Raw genomic sequence first — 15,405 nt, 5'->3', positions numbered from 1 at the left:
TCTCTCTTCTCCAGCTCTATCAGTAGGTCATCTCTATTATAGTCTCTCTTCTCCAGCTCTATCAGTAGGTCATCTCTATTCTAGTCTCTCTTCTCCAGCTCTATCAGTAGGTCATCTCTATTCTAGTCTCTCTTCTCCAGCTCCATCAGTAGGTCATCTCTATTATAGTCTCTCTTCTCCAGCTCTATCAGTAGGTCATCTCTATTCTAGTATCTCTTCTCCAGCTCTATCAGTAGGTCATCTCTATTCTAGTCTCTCTTCTCCAGCTCCATCAGTAGGTCATCTCTATTCTAGTCTCTCTTCTCCAGCTCTATCAGTAGGTCATCTCTATTCTAGTCTCTCTTCTCCAGCTCTATCAGTAGGTCATCTCTATTATAGTCTCTCTTCTACATCTCTATCAGTAGGTCATCTCTATTCTAGTCTCTCTTCTCCAGCTCCATCAGTAGGTCATCTCTATTCTAGTCTCTCTTCTCCAGCTCCATCAGTAGGTCATCTCTATTATAGTCTCTCTTCTACATCTCTATCAGTAGGTCATCTCTATTCTAGTCTCTCTTCTCCAGCTCTATCAGTAGGTCATCTCTATTCTAGTCTCTCTTCTCCAGCTCCATCAGTAGGTCATCTCTATTCTAGTCTCTCTTCTCCAGCTCCATCAGTAGGTCATCTCTATTCTAGTCTCTCTTCTCCAGCTCTATCAGTAGGTCATCTCTATTCTAGTCTCTCTTCTCCAGCTCTATCAGTAGGTCATCTCTATTATAGTCTCTCTTCTCATCTCTATCAGTAGGTCATCTCTATTCTAGTCTCTCTTCTCCAGCTCCATCAGTAGGTCATCTCTATTCTAGTCTCTCTTCTCCAGCTCCATCAGTAGGTCATCTCTATTCTAGTCTCTCTTCTCCAGCTCCATCAGTAGGTCATCTCTATTATAGTCTCTCTTTTACATCTCTATCAGTAGGTCATCTCTATTATAGTCTCTCTTCTCCAGCTCTATCAGTAGGTCATCTCTATTATAGTCTCTCTTCTCCAGCTCTATCAGTAGGTCATCTCTATTATAGTCTCTCTTTTACATCTCTATCAGTAGGTCATCTCTATTATAGTCTCTCTTCTCCAGCTCTATCAGTAGGTCATCTCTATTATAGTCTCTCTTCTCCAGCTCCATCAGTAGGTCATCTCTATTATAGTCTCTCTTTTCCAGCTTCATCAGTAGGTCATCTCTATTATAGTCTCTCTTCTCCAGCTCCATCAGTAGGTCATCTCTATTATAGTCTCTCTTCTCCAGCTCCATCAGTAGGTCATCTCTATTATAGTCTCTCTTCTCCAGCTCCATCAGTAGGTCATCTCTATTCTAGTCTCTCTTCTCCAGCTCCATCAGTAGGTCATCTCTATTATAGTCTCTCTTCTCCAGCTCTATCAGTAGGTCATCTCTATTCTAGTCTCTCTTCTCCAGCTTCATCAGTAGGTCATCTCTATTATAGTCTCTCTTCTCCAGCTCTATCAGTAGGTCATCTCTATTCTAGTCTCTCTTCTCCAGCTCCATCAGTAGGTCATCTCTATTATAGTCTCTCTTCTCCAGCTCTATCAGTAGGTCATCTCTATTCTAGTCTCTCTTCTCCAGCTTCATCAGTAGGTCATCTCTATTATAGTCTCTCTTCTCCAGCTCTATCAGTAGGTCATCTCTATTCTAGTCTCTCTTCTCCAGCTCCATCAGTAGGTCATCTCTATTATAGTCTCTCTTCTCCAGCTCCATCAGTAGGCCATCTCTATTATAGTCTCTCTTCTCCAGCTCCATCAGTAGGTCATCTCTATTATAGTCTCTCTTCTCCAGCTCCATCAGTAGGTCATCTCTATTCTAGTCTCTCTTCTCCAGCTTCATCAGTAGGTCATCTCTATTATAGTCTCTCTTCTCCAGCTCTATCAGTAGGTCATCTCTATTCTAGTCTCTCTTCTCCAGCTCCATCAGTAGGTCATCTCTATTATAGTCTCTCTTCTCCAGCTCTATCAGTAGGTCATCTCTATTCTAGTCTCTCTTCTCCAGCTTCATCAGTAGGTCATCTCTATTATAGTCTCTCTTCTCCAGCTCTATCAGTAGGTCATCTCTATTCTAGTCTCTCTTCTCCAGCTCCATCAGTAGGTCATCTCTATTATAGTCTCTCTTCTCCAGCTCCATCAGTAGGTCATCTCTATTATAGTCTCTCTTCTCCAGCTCCATCAGTAGGTCATCTGTATTAAGATACTTAAAAGAAGGACGCAAACAAATTCTTTGTAATACCTACATGTTGGTGGCGCCCCTCTTTTGATCAAATCAACCCCCCCCATCTTCTCTCTCTAATCTTTCTCCCCCGACCCCTGACCCCCCCGATCCTACTACCCCTAACCCTAACCCGACCCCCCCGATCCTACTAGATGCGTCAGGGAGCGTTCCTGGTGAATGCAGCACGGGGAGGGCTGGTGGATGAGAAGGCCCTGGCTCAGGCCCTGAAGGAGGGGAGGATACGTGGCGCTGCCCTGGACGTGCACGAGATAGAACCCTTCAGGTGAGACACACAGTGCACGAGATAGAACCCTTCAGGTGAGACACACAGTGCACGAGATAGAACCCTTCAGGTGAGACACACAGTGCACGAGATAGAACCCTTCAGGTGAGACACACAGTGCACGAGATAGAACCCTTCAGGTGAGACACACAGTGCACGAGATAGAACCCTTCAAGTGAGACACACAGTGCACGAGATAGAACCCTTCAGGTGAGACACACAGTGCACGAGATAGAACCCTTCAGGTGAGACACACAGTGCACGAGATAGAACCCTTCAGGTGAGACACACAGTGCACGAGATAGAACCCTTCAGGTGAGACACAGTGCACGAGATAGAACCCTTCAGGTGAGACACAGTGCACGAGATAGAACCCTTCAGGTGAGACACAGTGCACGAGATAGAACCCTTCAGGTGAGACACAGTGCATGAATGTACGAACACACACACACACACACACACACACACACACACACACACACACACACACACACACACACACACACACACACACACACACACACACACACACACACACACACACACACACACACACACACACACACACACAAGTGGACGTCCTCTCTACAGAACCATTGAAGTGAGACACACAGTGGATGAGGATATAGTTAACCTGACAGTAACACCTCAGTATAGTTTACCTGACAGTAACACCTCAGTATAGTTAACCTGATAGTACCACCTCAGTAACACCTCAGTATAGTTTACCTGACAGTAACACCTCAGTATAGTTAATCTGACAGTAACACCTCAGTATAGTTTACCTGATAGTAACACCTCAGTATAGTTTACCTGATAGTACCACCTCAGTATAGTTTACCTGACAGTAACACCTCAGTAACACCTCAGTACAGTTAACCTGACAGTAACACCTCAGTAACACCTCAGTATAGTTAACCTGACAGTAACACCTCAGTAACACCTCAGTATAGTTTACCTGACAGTAACACCTCAGTATAGTTTACCTGACAGTAACACCTCAGTATAGTTAACCTGATAGTACCACCTCAGTATAGTTTACCTGACAGTAACACCTCAGTATAGTTTACCTGACAGTAACACCTCAGTAACACCTCAGTATAGTTAACCTGATAGTAACACCTCAGTATAGTTAACCTGATAGTAACACCTCAGTATAGTTAACCTGATAGTAACACCTCAGTATAGTTAACCTGACAGTAACACCTCAGTATAGTTAACCTGACAGTAACACCTCAGTATAGTTAACCTGACAGTAACACCTCAGTATAGTTAACCTGATAGTAACACCTCAGTATAGTTAACCTGACAGTAACACCTCAGTATAGTTAACCTGACAGTAACACCTCAGTATAGTTAACCTGACAGTAACACCTCAGTATAGTTAACCTGACAGTAACACCTCAGTATAGTTAACCTGACAGTAACACCTCAGTATAGTTTACCTGATAGTAACACCTCAGTAACACCTCAGTATAGTTTACCTGACAGTAACACCTCAGTATAGTTTACCTGACAGTAACACCTCAGTAACACCTCAGTATAGTTAACCTGACAGTAACACCTCAGTATAGTTTACCTGATAGTAAGACCTCAGTATAGTTTACCAGATAATAACACCTCAGTATAGTTTACCTGACAGTAACACCTCAGTATAGTTAACCTGACAGTAACACCTCAGTATAGTTTACCTGACAGTAACACCTCAGTAACACCTCAGTATAGTTTACCTGATAGTAACACCTCAGTATAGTTTACCTGACAGTAACACCTCAGTATAGTTTACCTGACAGTAACACCTCAGTAACACCTCAGTATAGTTAACCTGACAGTAACACCTCAGTAACACCTCAGTATAGTTTACCTGACAGTAACACCTCAGTATAGTTTACCTGACAGTAACACCTCAGTATAGTTAACCTGATAGTACCACCTCAGTATAGTTTACCTGACAGTAACACCTCAGTATAGTTTACCTGACAGTAACACCTCAGTAACACCTCAGTATAGTTAACCTGATAGTAACACCTCAGTATAGTTAACCTGATAGTAACACCTCAGTATAGTTAACCTGATAGTAACACCTCAGTATAGTTAACCTGACAGTAACACCTCAGTATAGTTAACCTGACAGTAACACCTCAGTATAGTTAACCTGACAGTAACACCTCAGTATAGTTAACCTGATAGTAACACCTCAGTATAGTTAACCTGACAGTAACACCTCAGTATAGTTAACCTGACAGTAACACCTCAGTATAGTTAACCTGACAGTAACACCTCAGTATAGTTAACCTGACAGTAACACCTCAGTATAGTTAACCTGACAGTAACACCTCAGTATAGTTTACCTGATAGTAACACCTCAGTAACACCTCAGTATAGTTTACCTGACAGTAACACCTCAGTATAGTTTACCTGACAGTAACACCTCAGTAACACCTCAGTATAGTTAACCTGACAGTAACACCTCAGTATAGTTTACCTGATAGTAAGACCTCAGTATAGTTTACCAGATAATAACACCTCAGTATAGTTTACCTGACAGTAACACCTCAGTATAGTTAACCTGACAGTAACACCTCAGTATAGTTTACCTGACAGTAACACCTCAGTAACACCTCAGTATAGTTTACCTGATAGTAACACCTCAGTATAGTTTACCTGACAGTAACACCTCAGTATAGTTTACCTGACAGTAACACCTCAGTATAGTTTACCTGACAGTAACACCTCAGTATAGTTTACCTGACAGTAACACCTCAGTAACACCTCAGTATAGTTTACCTGATAGTAACACCTCAGTATAGTTAACCTGACAGTAACACCTCTTCCAGTGTCAGTGAGCTCTGTTGTCAGGGAGATATGTTGTCAGGGAGATATGTTGCCAGGGAGATATGTTGTCAGGGAGATATGTTGTCAGGGAGTTATGTTGTCAGGGAGATATGGTGTCAGGGAGTTATGTTGTCAGGGAGTTATGGTGTCAGGGAGTTATGGTGTCAGGGAGTTATGTTGTCAGGGAGTTATGGTGTCAGGGAGTTATGTTGTCAGGGAGTTATGTTGTCAGGGAGTTATGTTGTCAGGGAGATATGTTGTCAGGGAGATATGTTGTCAGGGAGTTATGTTCTCAGGGAGTTATGTTGTCAGGGAGATATGTTGTCAGGGAGTTATGGTGTCAGGGAGTTATGTTGTCAGGGAGATATGTTGTCAGGGAGTTATGTTGTCAGGGAGATATGTTGTCAGGGAGATATGTTGTCAGGGAGATATGTTGTCAGGGAGATATGTTGTCAGGGAGATATGTTGTCAGGGAGATATGTTGTCAGGGAGATATGTTGTCAGGGAGATATGTTGTCAGGGAGATATGTTGTCAGGGAGTTATGTTGTCAGGGAGATATGTTGTCAGGGAGATATGGTTCTACTGTGAACACACATCAACAAGATGTCAACAGAGGACCTGTAATCCCACACTACAGTGGCTCATATCAGTGACACCTTCACACACAACCCTTGGACCAGGGCACAGAGGGTGAGTTGGGAGGACTGAGGGAAGAAGAAGGAGAGGAAGTCTCAGCATCTGTTATCAGGGAAGGAGAGGAGATGAGAAGATGAAGAGAGGAGATGAAGAGAGGAAATGAAGAGAGGAAATGAAGAGAGGAGATGAAAGGAGGAGATGAGGAAAGGAGATTAGATGAAGAGGCCACTGCCTGATTTGGGTCTGATACTTGTTCTCTCTACAACCACCCCCCCCACCCCCACCCCCCAACCCTCCCCTCTCTCTAGTTTTGCTACAGGCCCTCTGAAGGATGCTCCCAACCTGATCTGTACACCACACACAGCCTGGTACAGTGAACAGGCTTCTCTGGAGATGAGAGAGGCAGCTGCCACCGAGATACGAAGAGCCATCAGCGGTACGCCTGTTCCCCAGCACCTCATTGGTCAGGAACCCTGTTCCCCAGCACCTCATTGGTCAGGAACCCTGTTCCCCAGCACCTCATTGGTCAGGAACCCTGTTCCCCAGCACCTCACTAGTCAGGAACCCTGTTCCCCAGCACCTCATTGGTCAGGAACCCTGTTCCCCAGCACCTCATTGGTCAGGAACCCTGTTCCCCAGCACAGAACTAGTCAGGAACCCTGTTCCCCAGCACCTCACTAGTCAGGAACCATGTTCCCCAGCACCTCATTAGTCAGGAACCCTGTTCCCCAGCAGGGTTGTAGTACACAACTTCAAACCAGACTTCATGTCAATAGTAGTGCACTATATAGGGAATAGGGCTGTAGTATAGAGTAGTGTACTATATAGGGAATAGGGCTCTAGTATAAAGTAGTGCACTATATAGGGAATAGGGCTGGAGTATAAAGTAGTGCACTATATAGGGAATAGGGCTGTAGTATAAAGTAGTGCACTATATAGGGAATAGGGCTGTAGTATAAAGTAGTGCACTATATAGGGAATAGGGCTGTAGTATAAAGTAGTGCACTATATAGGGAATAGGGCTGTAGTATTAAGTAGTGCACTATATAGGGAATAGGGCTGCAGTATAGAGTAGTGTACTATATAGGGAATAGGGCTGTAGTATAAAGTAGTGGACTATATAGGGAATAGGGCTGTAGTATAAAGTAGTGGACTATATAGGGAATAAGGCTGTAGTATAAAGTAGTGGACTATATAGGGAATAAGGCTGTAGTATAAAGTAGTGTACTATATAGGGAATAGGGCTGTAGTATAAAGTAGTGGACTATATAGGGAATAGGGCTGTAGTATAAAGTAGTGGACTATATAGGGAATAAGGCTGTAGTATAAAGTAGTGTACTATATAGGGAATAGGGCTGTAGTATAAAGTAGTGCACTATACAGGGAACAGGTTGCCATTTGGGATCCAACCCTTGCCTCCCAGATAACATCCACATTGTGAAATAACAACTTTAATGAGTGATTGTGTTGCTAGGCAACACTTCCGGTCAACCGTTTTAGAACACCTACTCGTTCCAGGGTTTTTATTTTATTTGTTACTATTTTCTATTTTTTCTACATTGTAGAATAATAGTGAAAACAATAAAACTATGAAATAACACATGTGGAATCATGTAGTAACCAAACGAAAGTGTTAAACAAATCAAATATATATTTTATATTTGAGATTCTTCAAGTAGCCACCCTTTGCCTTGATGACAGCTTTGCACACTCTTGGCATTCTCTCAACCAGCTTCATGAGCTAGTCACCTGGAATGCATTTCAATTAACATGTGTGCCTTGTTATAAGTTAATTTGTGGAATTTATTTCCTTCTTAAGTTAACATCTACCCATCCCATAGTTAACATCTACCCATCCCATAGTTAACATCTACCCACCCCATAGTTAACATCTACCCATCCCATAGTTAACATCTACCCATCCCATAGTTAACATCTACCCATCTACCCATCCCATAGTTAACATCTACCCATCCCATAGTTAACATCTACCCATCCCATAGTTAACATCTACCCATCTACCCATCCCATAGTTAACATCTACCCATCCCATAGTTAACATCTACCCATCCCATAGTTAACATCTACCCATCCCATAGCTAACATCTACCCATCCCATAGTTAACATCTACCCATCCCATAGTTAACATCTACCCATCCCATAGTTAACATCTACCCATCCCATAGTTAACATCTACCCATCCCATAGTTAACATCTACCCATCCCATAGTTAACATCTACCCATCCCATAGTTAACATCTACCCATCCCATAGTTAACATCTACCCATCCCATAGTTAACATCTACCCATCCCATAGTTAACATCTACCCATCTACCCATCCCATAGTTAACATCTACCCATCCCATAGTTAACATCTACCCATCCCATAGTTAACATCTACCCATAGTTAACATCTACCCATCCCATAGTTAACATCTACCCATCCCATAGTTAACATCTACCCATCTACCCATCCCATAGTTAACATCTACCCATCCCATAGTTAACATCTACCCATCCCATAGTTAACATCTACCCATCCCATAGTTAACATCTACCCACCCCATAGTTAACATCTACCCATAGTTAACATCTACCCACCCCATAGTTAACATCTACCCATCTACCCATCCCATAGTTAACATCTACCCATCCCATAGTTAACATCTACCCATCCCATAGTTAACATCTACCCACCCCATAGTTAACATCTACCCATAGTTAACATCTACCCATCTACCCATCCCATAGTTAACATCTACCCATCCCATAGTTAACATCTACCCATAGTTAACATCTCTCCATCCCATAGTTAACATCTACCCATAGTTAACATCTCTCCATCCCATAGTTAACATCTACCCATCCCATAGTTAACATCTACCCATCCCATAGTTAACATCTACCCATCCCATAGTTAACATCTACCCATCCCATAGTTAACATCTACCCATCTACCCATCCCATAGTTAACATCTACCCATCCCATAGTTAACATCTACCCATCTACCCATCCCATAGTTAACATCTACCCATCCCATAGTTAACATCTACCCATCCCATAGTTAACATCTACCCATCTACCCATCCCATAGTTAACATCTACCCATCTACCCATCCCATAGTTAACATCTACTCATCCCATAGTTAACATCTACCCATCCCATAGTTAACATCTACCCATAGTTAATATCTACCCATCTACCCACCCCATAGTTAACATCTACCCATCCCATAGTTAACATCTACCCATCTACCCATCCCATAGTTAACATCTACCCATCCCATAGTTAACATCTACCCATCCCATAGTTAACATCTACCCATCTACCCATCCCATAGTTAACATCTACCCATCCCATAGTTAACATCTACCCATCTACCCATCCCATAGTTAACATCTACCCATCCCATAGTTAACATCTACCCATCTACCCATCCCATAGTTAACATCTACCCATCCCATAGTTAACATCTACCCATCCCATAGTTAACATCTACCCATCTACCCATCCCATAGTTAACATCTACCCATCCCATAGTTAACATCTACCCATCCCATAGTTAACATCTACCCATAGTTAATATCTACCCATCTACCCACCCCATAGTTAACATCTACCCACCCCATAGTTAACATCTACCCATCTACCCATCCCATAGTTAACATCTACCCATCCCATAGTTAACATCTACCCATAGTTAATATCTACCCATCTACCCACCCCATAGTTAACATCTACCCATCCCATAGTTAACATCTACCCATCCCATAGTTAACATCTACCCATCCCATAGTTAACATCTACCCATCCCATAGCTAACATCTACCCATCCCATAGTTAACATCTACCCATCCCATAGTTAACATCTACCCATCCCATAGTTAACATCTACCCATCCCATAGTTAACATCTACCCATCCCATAGTTAACATCTACCCATCCCATAGTTAACATCTACCCATCCCATAGTTAACATCTACCCATCCCATAGTTAACATCTACCCATCCCATAGTTAACATCTACCCATCTACCCATCCCATAGTTAACATCTACCCATCCCATAGTTAACATCTACCCATCCCATAGTTAACATCTACCCATAGTTAACATCTACCCATCCCATAGTTAACATCTACCCATCCCATAGTTAACATCTACCCATCTACCCATCCCATAGTTAACATCTACCCATCCCATAGTTAACATCTACCCATCCCATAGTTAACATCTACCCATCCCATAGTTAACATCTACCCACCCCATAGTTAACATCTACCCATAGTTAACATCTACCCACCCCATAGTTAACATCTACCCATCTACCCATCCCATAGTTAACATCTACCCATCCCATAGTTAACATCTACCCATCCCATAGTTAACATCTACCCACCCCATAGTTAACATCTACCCATAGTTAACATCTACCCATCTACCCATCCCATAGTTAACATCTACCCATCCCATAGTTAACATCTACCCATAGTTAACATCTCTCCATCCCATAGTTAACATCTACCCATAGTTAACATCTCATCCCATAGTTAACATCTACCCATCCCATAGTTAACATCTACCCATCCCATAGTTAACATCTACCCATCCCATAGTTAACATCTACCCATCCCATAGTTAACATCTACCCATCTACCCATCCCATAGTTAACATCTACCCATCCCATAGTTAACATCTACCCATCTACCCATCCCATAGTTAACATCTACCCATCTACCCATCCCATAGTTAACATCTACTCATCCCATAGTTAACATCTACCCATCCCATAGTTAACATCTACCCATAGTTAATATCTACCCATCTACCCACCCCATAGTTAACATCTACCCATCCCATAGTTAACATCTACCCATCTACCCATCCCATAGTTAACATCTACCCATCCCATAGTTAACATCTACCCATCCCATAGTTAACATCTACCCATCTACCCATCCCATAGTTAACATCTACCCATCCCATAGTTAACATCTACCCATCTACCCATCCCATAGTTAACATCTACCCATCCCATAGTTAACATCTACCCATCTACCCATCCCATAGTTAACATCTACCCATCCCATAGTTAACATCTACCCATCCCATAGTTAACATCTACCCATCTACCCATCCCATAGTTAACATCTACCCATCCCATAGTTAACATCTACCCATCCCATAGTTAACATCTACCCATAGTTAATATCTACCCATCTACCCACCCCATAGTTAACATCTACCCACCCCATAGTTAACATCTACCCATCTACCCACCCCATAGTTAATATCTACCCATCTACCCACCCCATAGTTAATATCTACCCATCTACCCACCCCATAGTTAACATCTACCCATCCCATAGTTAACATCTACCCACCCCATAGTTAACATCTACCCACCCCATAGTTAACATCTACCCATCCCATAGTTAACATCTACCCACCCCATAGTTAACATCTACCCATCCCATAGTTAACATCTACCCATCCCATAGTTAACATCTACCCACCCCATAGTTAACATCTACCCATCCCATAGTTAACATCTACCCATCCCATAGTTAACATCTACCCATAGTTAACATCTACCCACCCCATAGTTAACATCTACCCACCCCATAGTTAACATCTACCCACCCCATAGTTAACATCTACCCATCCCATAGTTAACATCTACCCATAGTTAACATCTACCCACCCCATAGTTAACATCTACCCATCCCATAGTTAACATCTACCCATAGTTAATATCTACCCATCTACCCACCCCATAGTTAACATCTACCCACCCCATAGTTAACATCTACCCATCCCATAGTTAACATCTACCCACCCCATAGTTAACATCTACCCATCCCATAGTTAACATCTACCCATAGTTAATATCTACCCATCTACCCACCCCATAGTTAACATCTACCCACCCCATAGTTAACATCTACCCATCCCATAGTTAACATCTACCCATAGTTAATATCTACCCATCTACCCACCCCATAGTTAACATCTACCCATCCCATAGTTAACATCTACCCATCCCATAGTTAACATCTACCCATAGTTAACATCTACCCACCCCATAGTTAACATCTACCCATCTCATAGTTAACATCTACCCATCCCATAGTTAACATCTACCCATCCCATAGTTAACATCTACCCATCCCATAGTTAACATCTACCCATCCCATAGTTAACATCTACCCATCCCATAGTTAACATCTACCCACCCCATAGTTAACATCTACCCATCCCATAGTTAACATCTACCCATCTCATAGTTAACATCTACCCATCCCATAGTTAACATCTACCCACCCCATAGTTAACATCTACCCATCTACCCACCCCATAGTTAACATCTACCCATCTACCCATCCCATAGTTAACATCTACCCATCCCATAGTTAACATCTACCCACCCCATAGTTAACATCTACCCATCCCATAGTTAACATCTACCCACCCCATAGTTAACATCTACCCATCCCATAGTTAACATCTACCCATCCCATAGTTAACATCTACCCATCCCATAGTTAACATCTACCCATCCCATAGTTAACATCTACCCATCCCATAGTTAACATCTACCCATCTACCCATCCCATAGTTAACATCTACCCATCTACCCATCCCATAGTTAACATCTACCCACCCCATAGTTAACATCTACCCATCTACCCATCCCATAGTTAACATCTACCCATCTACCCATCCCATAGTTAACATCTACCCATCCCATAGTTAACATCTACCCATCTACCCATCCCATAGTTAACATCTACCCATCCCATAGTTAACATCTACCCATCCCATAGTTAACATCTACCCATCCCATAGTTAACATCTACCTATCCCATAGTTAACATCTACCCATCCCATAGTTAACATCTACCCACCCCATAGTTAACATCTACCCATCCCATAGTTAACATCTACCCATCCCATAGTTAACATCTACCCATCTACCCATCCCATAGTTAACATCTACCCATCCCATAGTTAACATCTACCCATCTACCCATCCCATAGTTAACATCTACCCATCCCATAGTTAACATCTACCTATCCCATAGTTAACATCTACCCATCCCATAGTTAACATCTACCCATCCCATAGTTAACATCTACCCATCCCATAGTTAACATCTACCCACCCCATAGTTAACATCTACCCATCCCATAGTTAACATCTACCCATCCCATAGTTAACATCTACCCATCCCATAGTTAACATCTACCCATCTACCCATCCCATAGTTAACATCTACCCATCCCATAGTTAACATCTACCCATCTACCCATCCCATAGTTAACATCTACCCATCCCATAGTTAACATCTACCCATCCCATAGTTAACATCTACCCATAGTTAACATCTACCCATCCCATAGTTAACATCTACCCATCCCATAGTTAACATCTACCCATCCCATAGCTAACATCTACCCATCCCATAGTTAACATCTACCCATCCCATAGTTAACATCTACCCATCCCATAGTTAACATCTACCCATCCCATAGTTAACATCTACCCATCCCATAGTTAACATCTACCCATCCCATAGCTAACATCTACCCATCCCATAGTTAACATCTACCCATCCCATAGTTAACATCTACCCATAGTTAACATCTACCCATCCCATAGTTAACATCTACCCATCCCATAGCTAACATCTACCCATCCCATAGTTAACATCTACCCACCCCATAGTTAACATCTACCCATCCCATAGTTAACATCTACCCATAGTTAACATCTACCCATCTACCCACCCCATAGTTAACATCTACCCATCCCATAGTTAACATCTACCCATCCCATAGTTAACATCTACCCATAGTTAACATCTACCCATCCCATAGTTAACATCTACCCATAGTTAACATCTACCCATCTACCCATCCCATAGTTAACATCTACCCATCCCATAGTTAACATCTACCCACCCCATAGTTAACATCTACCCATCTACCCATCCCATAGTTAACATCTACCCATCCCATAGCTAACATCTACCCACCCCATAGTTAACATCTACCCATCCCATAGTTAACATCTACCCATAGTTAACATCTACCCATCCCATAGCTAACATCTACCCACCCCATAGTTAACATCTACCCACCCCATAGTTAACATCTACCCATCTACCCATCCCATAGTTAACATCTACCCATCCCATAGTTAACATCTACCCACCCCATAGTTAACATCTACCCATCTACCCATCCCATAGTTAACATCTACCCATCCCATAGCTAACATCTACCCACCCCATAGTTAACATCTACCCACCCCATAGTTAACATCTACCCACCCCATAGTTAACATCTACCCATCTACCCATCCCATAGTTAACATCTACCCACCCCATAGTTAACATCTACCCATCCCATAGTTAACATCTACCCATCCCATAGTTAACATCTACCCATCTACCCATCCCATAGTTAACATCTACCCATCCCATAGTTAACATCTACCCATCCCATAGTTAACATCTACCCATCCCATAGTTAACATCTACCCATAGTTAACATCTACCCATCCCATAGTTAACATCTACCCATCCCATAGTTAACATCTACCCATAGTTAACATCTACCCACCCCATAGTTAACATCTACCCACCCCATAGTTAACATCTACCCACCCCATAGTTAACATCTACCCATCCCATAGTTAACATCTACCCATAGTTAACATCTACCCACCCCATAGTTAACATCTACCCATCCCATAGTTAACATCTACCCATAGTTAATATCTACCCATCTACCCACCCCATAGTTAACATCTACCCACCCCATAGTTAACATCTACCCATCCCATAGTTAACATCTACCCACCCCATAGTTAACATCTACCCATCCCATAGTTAACATCTACCCATAGTTAACATCTACCCATCTACCCACCCCATAGTTAACATCTACCCACCCCATAGTTAACATCTACCCATCCCATAGTTAACATCTACCCATAGTTAATATCTACCCATCTACCCACCCCATAGTTAACATCTACCCATCCCATAGTTAACATCTACCCATCCCATAGTTAACATCTACCCATAGTTAACATCTACCCACCCCATAGTTAACATCTACCCATCTCATAGTTAACATCTACCCATCCCATAGTTAACATCTACCCATCCCATAGTTAACATCTACCCATCCCATAGTTAACATCTACCCATCCCATAGTTAACATCTACCCATCCCATAGTTAACATCTACCCACCCCATAGTTAACATCTACCCATCCCATAGTTAACATCTACCCATCTCATAGTTAACATCTACCCATCCCATAGTTAACATCTACCCACCCCATAGTTAACATCTACCCATCTACCCACTCCATAGTTAACATCTAC

At 42.4% G+C, this 15,405-nt stretch overlaps 1 pseudogene; it reads left to right on the top strand.

The window, feature by feature from the left end:
- Positions 1-15,405, top strand: part of LOC124023581 — a 40,794-nt pseudogene that overhangs the window by 12,323 nt on the left and 13,066 nt on the right.

Source organism: Oncorhynchus gorbuscha, unplaced genomic scaffold (genome assembly GCF_021184085.1).
Source record: "Oncorhynchus gorbuscha isolate QuinsamMale2020 ecotype Even-year unplaced genomic scaffold, OgorEven_v1.0 Un_scaffold_1645, whole genome shotgun sequence".
Lineage (NCBI taxonomy): Eukaryota > Metazoa > Chordata > Actinopteri > Salmoniformes > Salmonidae > Oncorhynchus > Oncorhynchus gorbuscha.
Note: the sequence above shows the minus strand (reverse complement) of the source record. Positions and strands in the feature narration are given on the sequence as shown.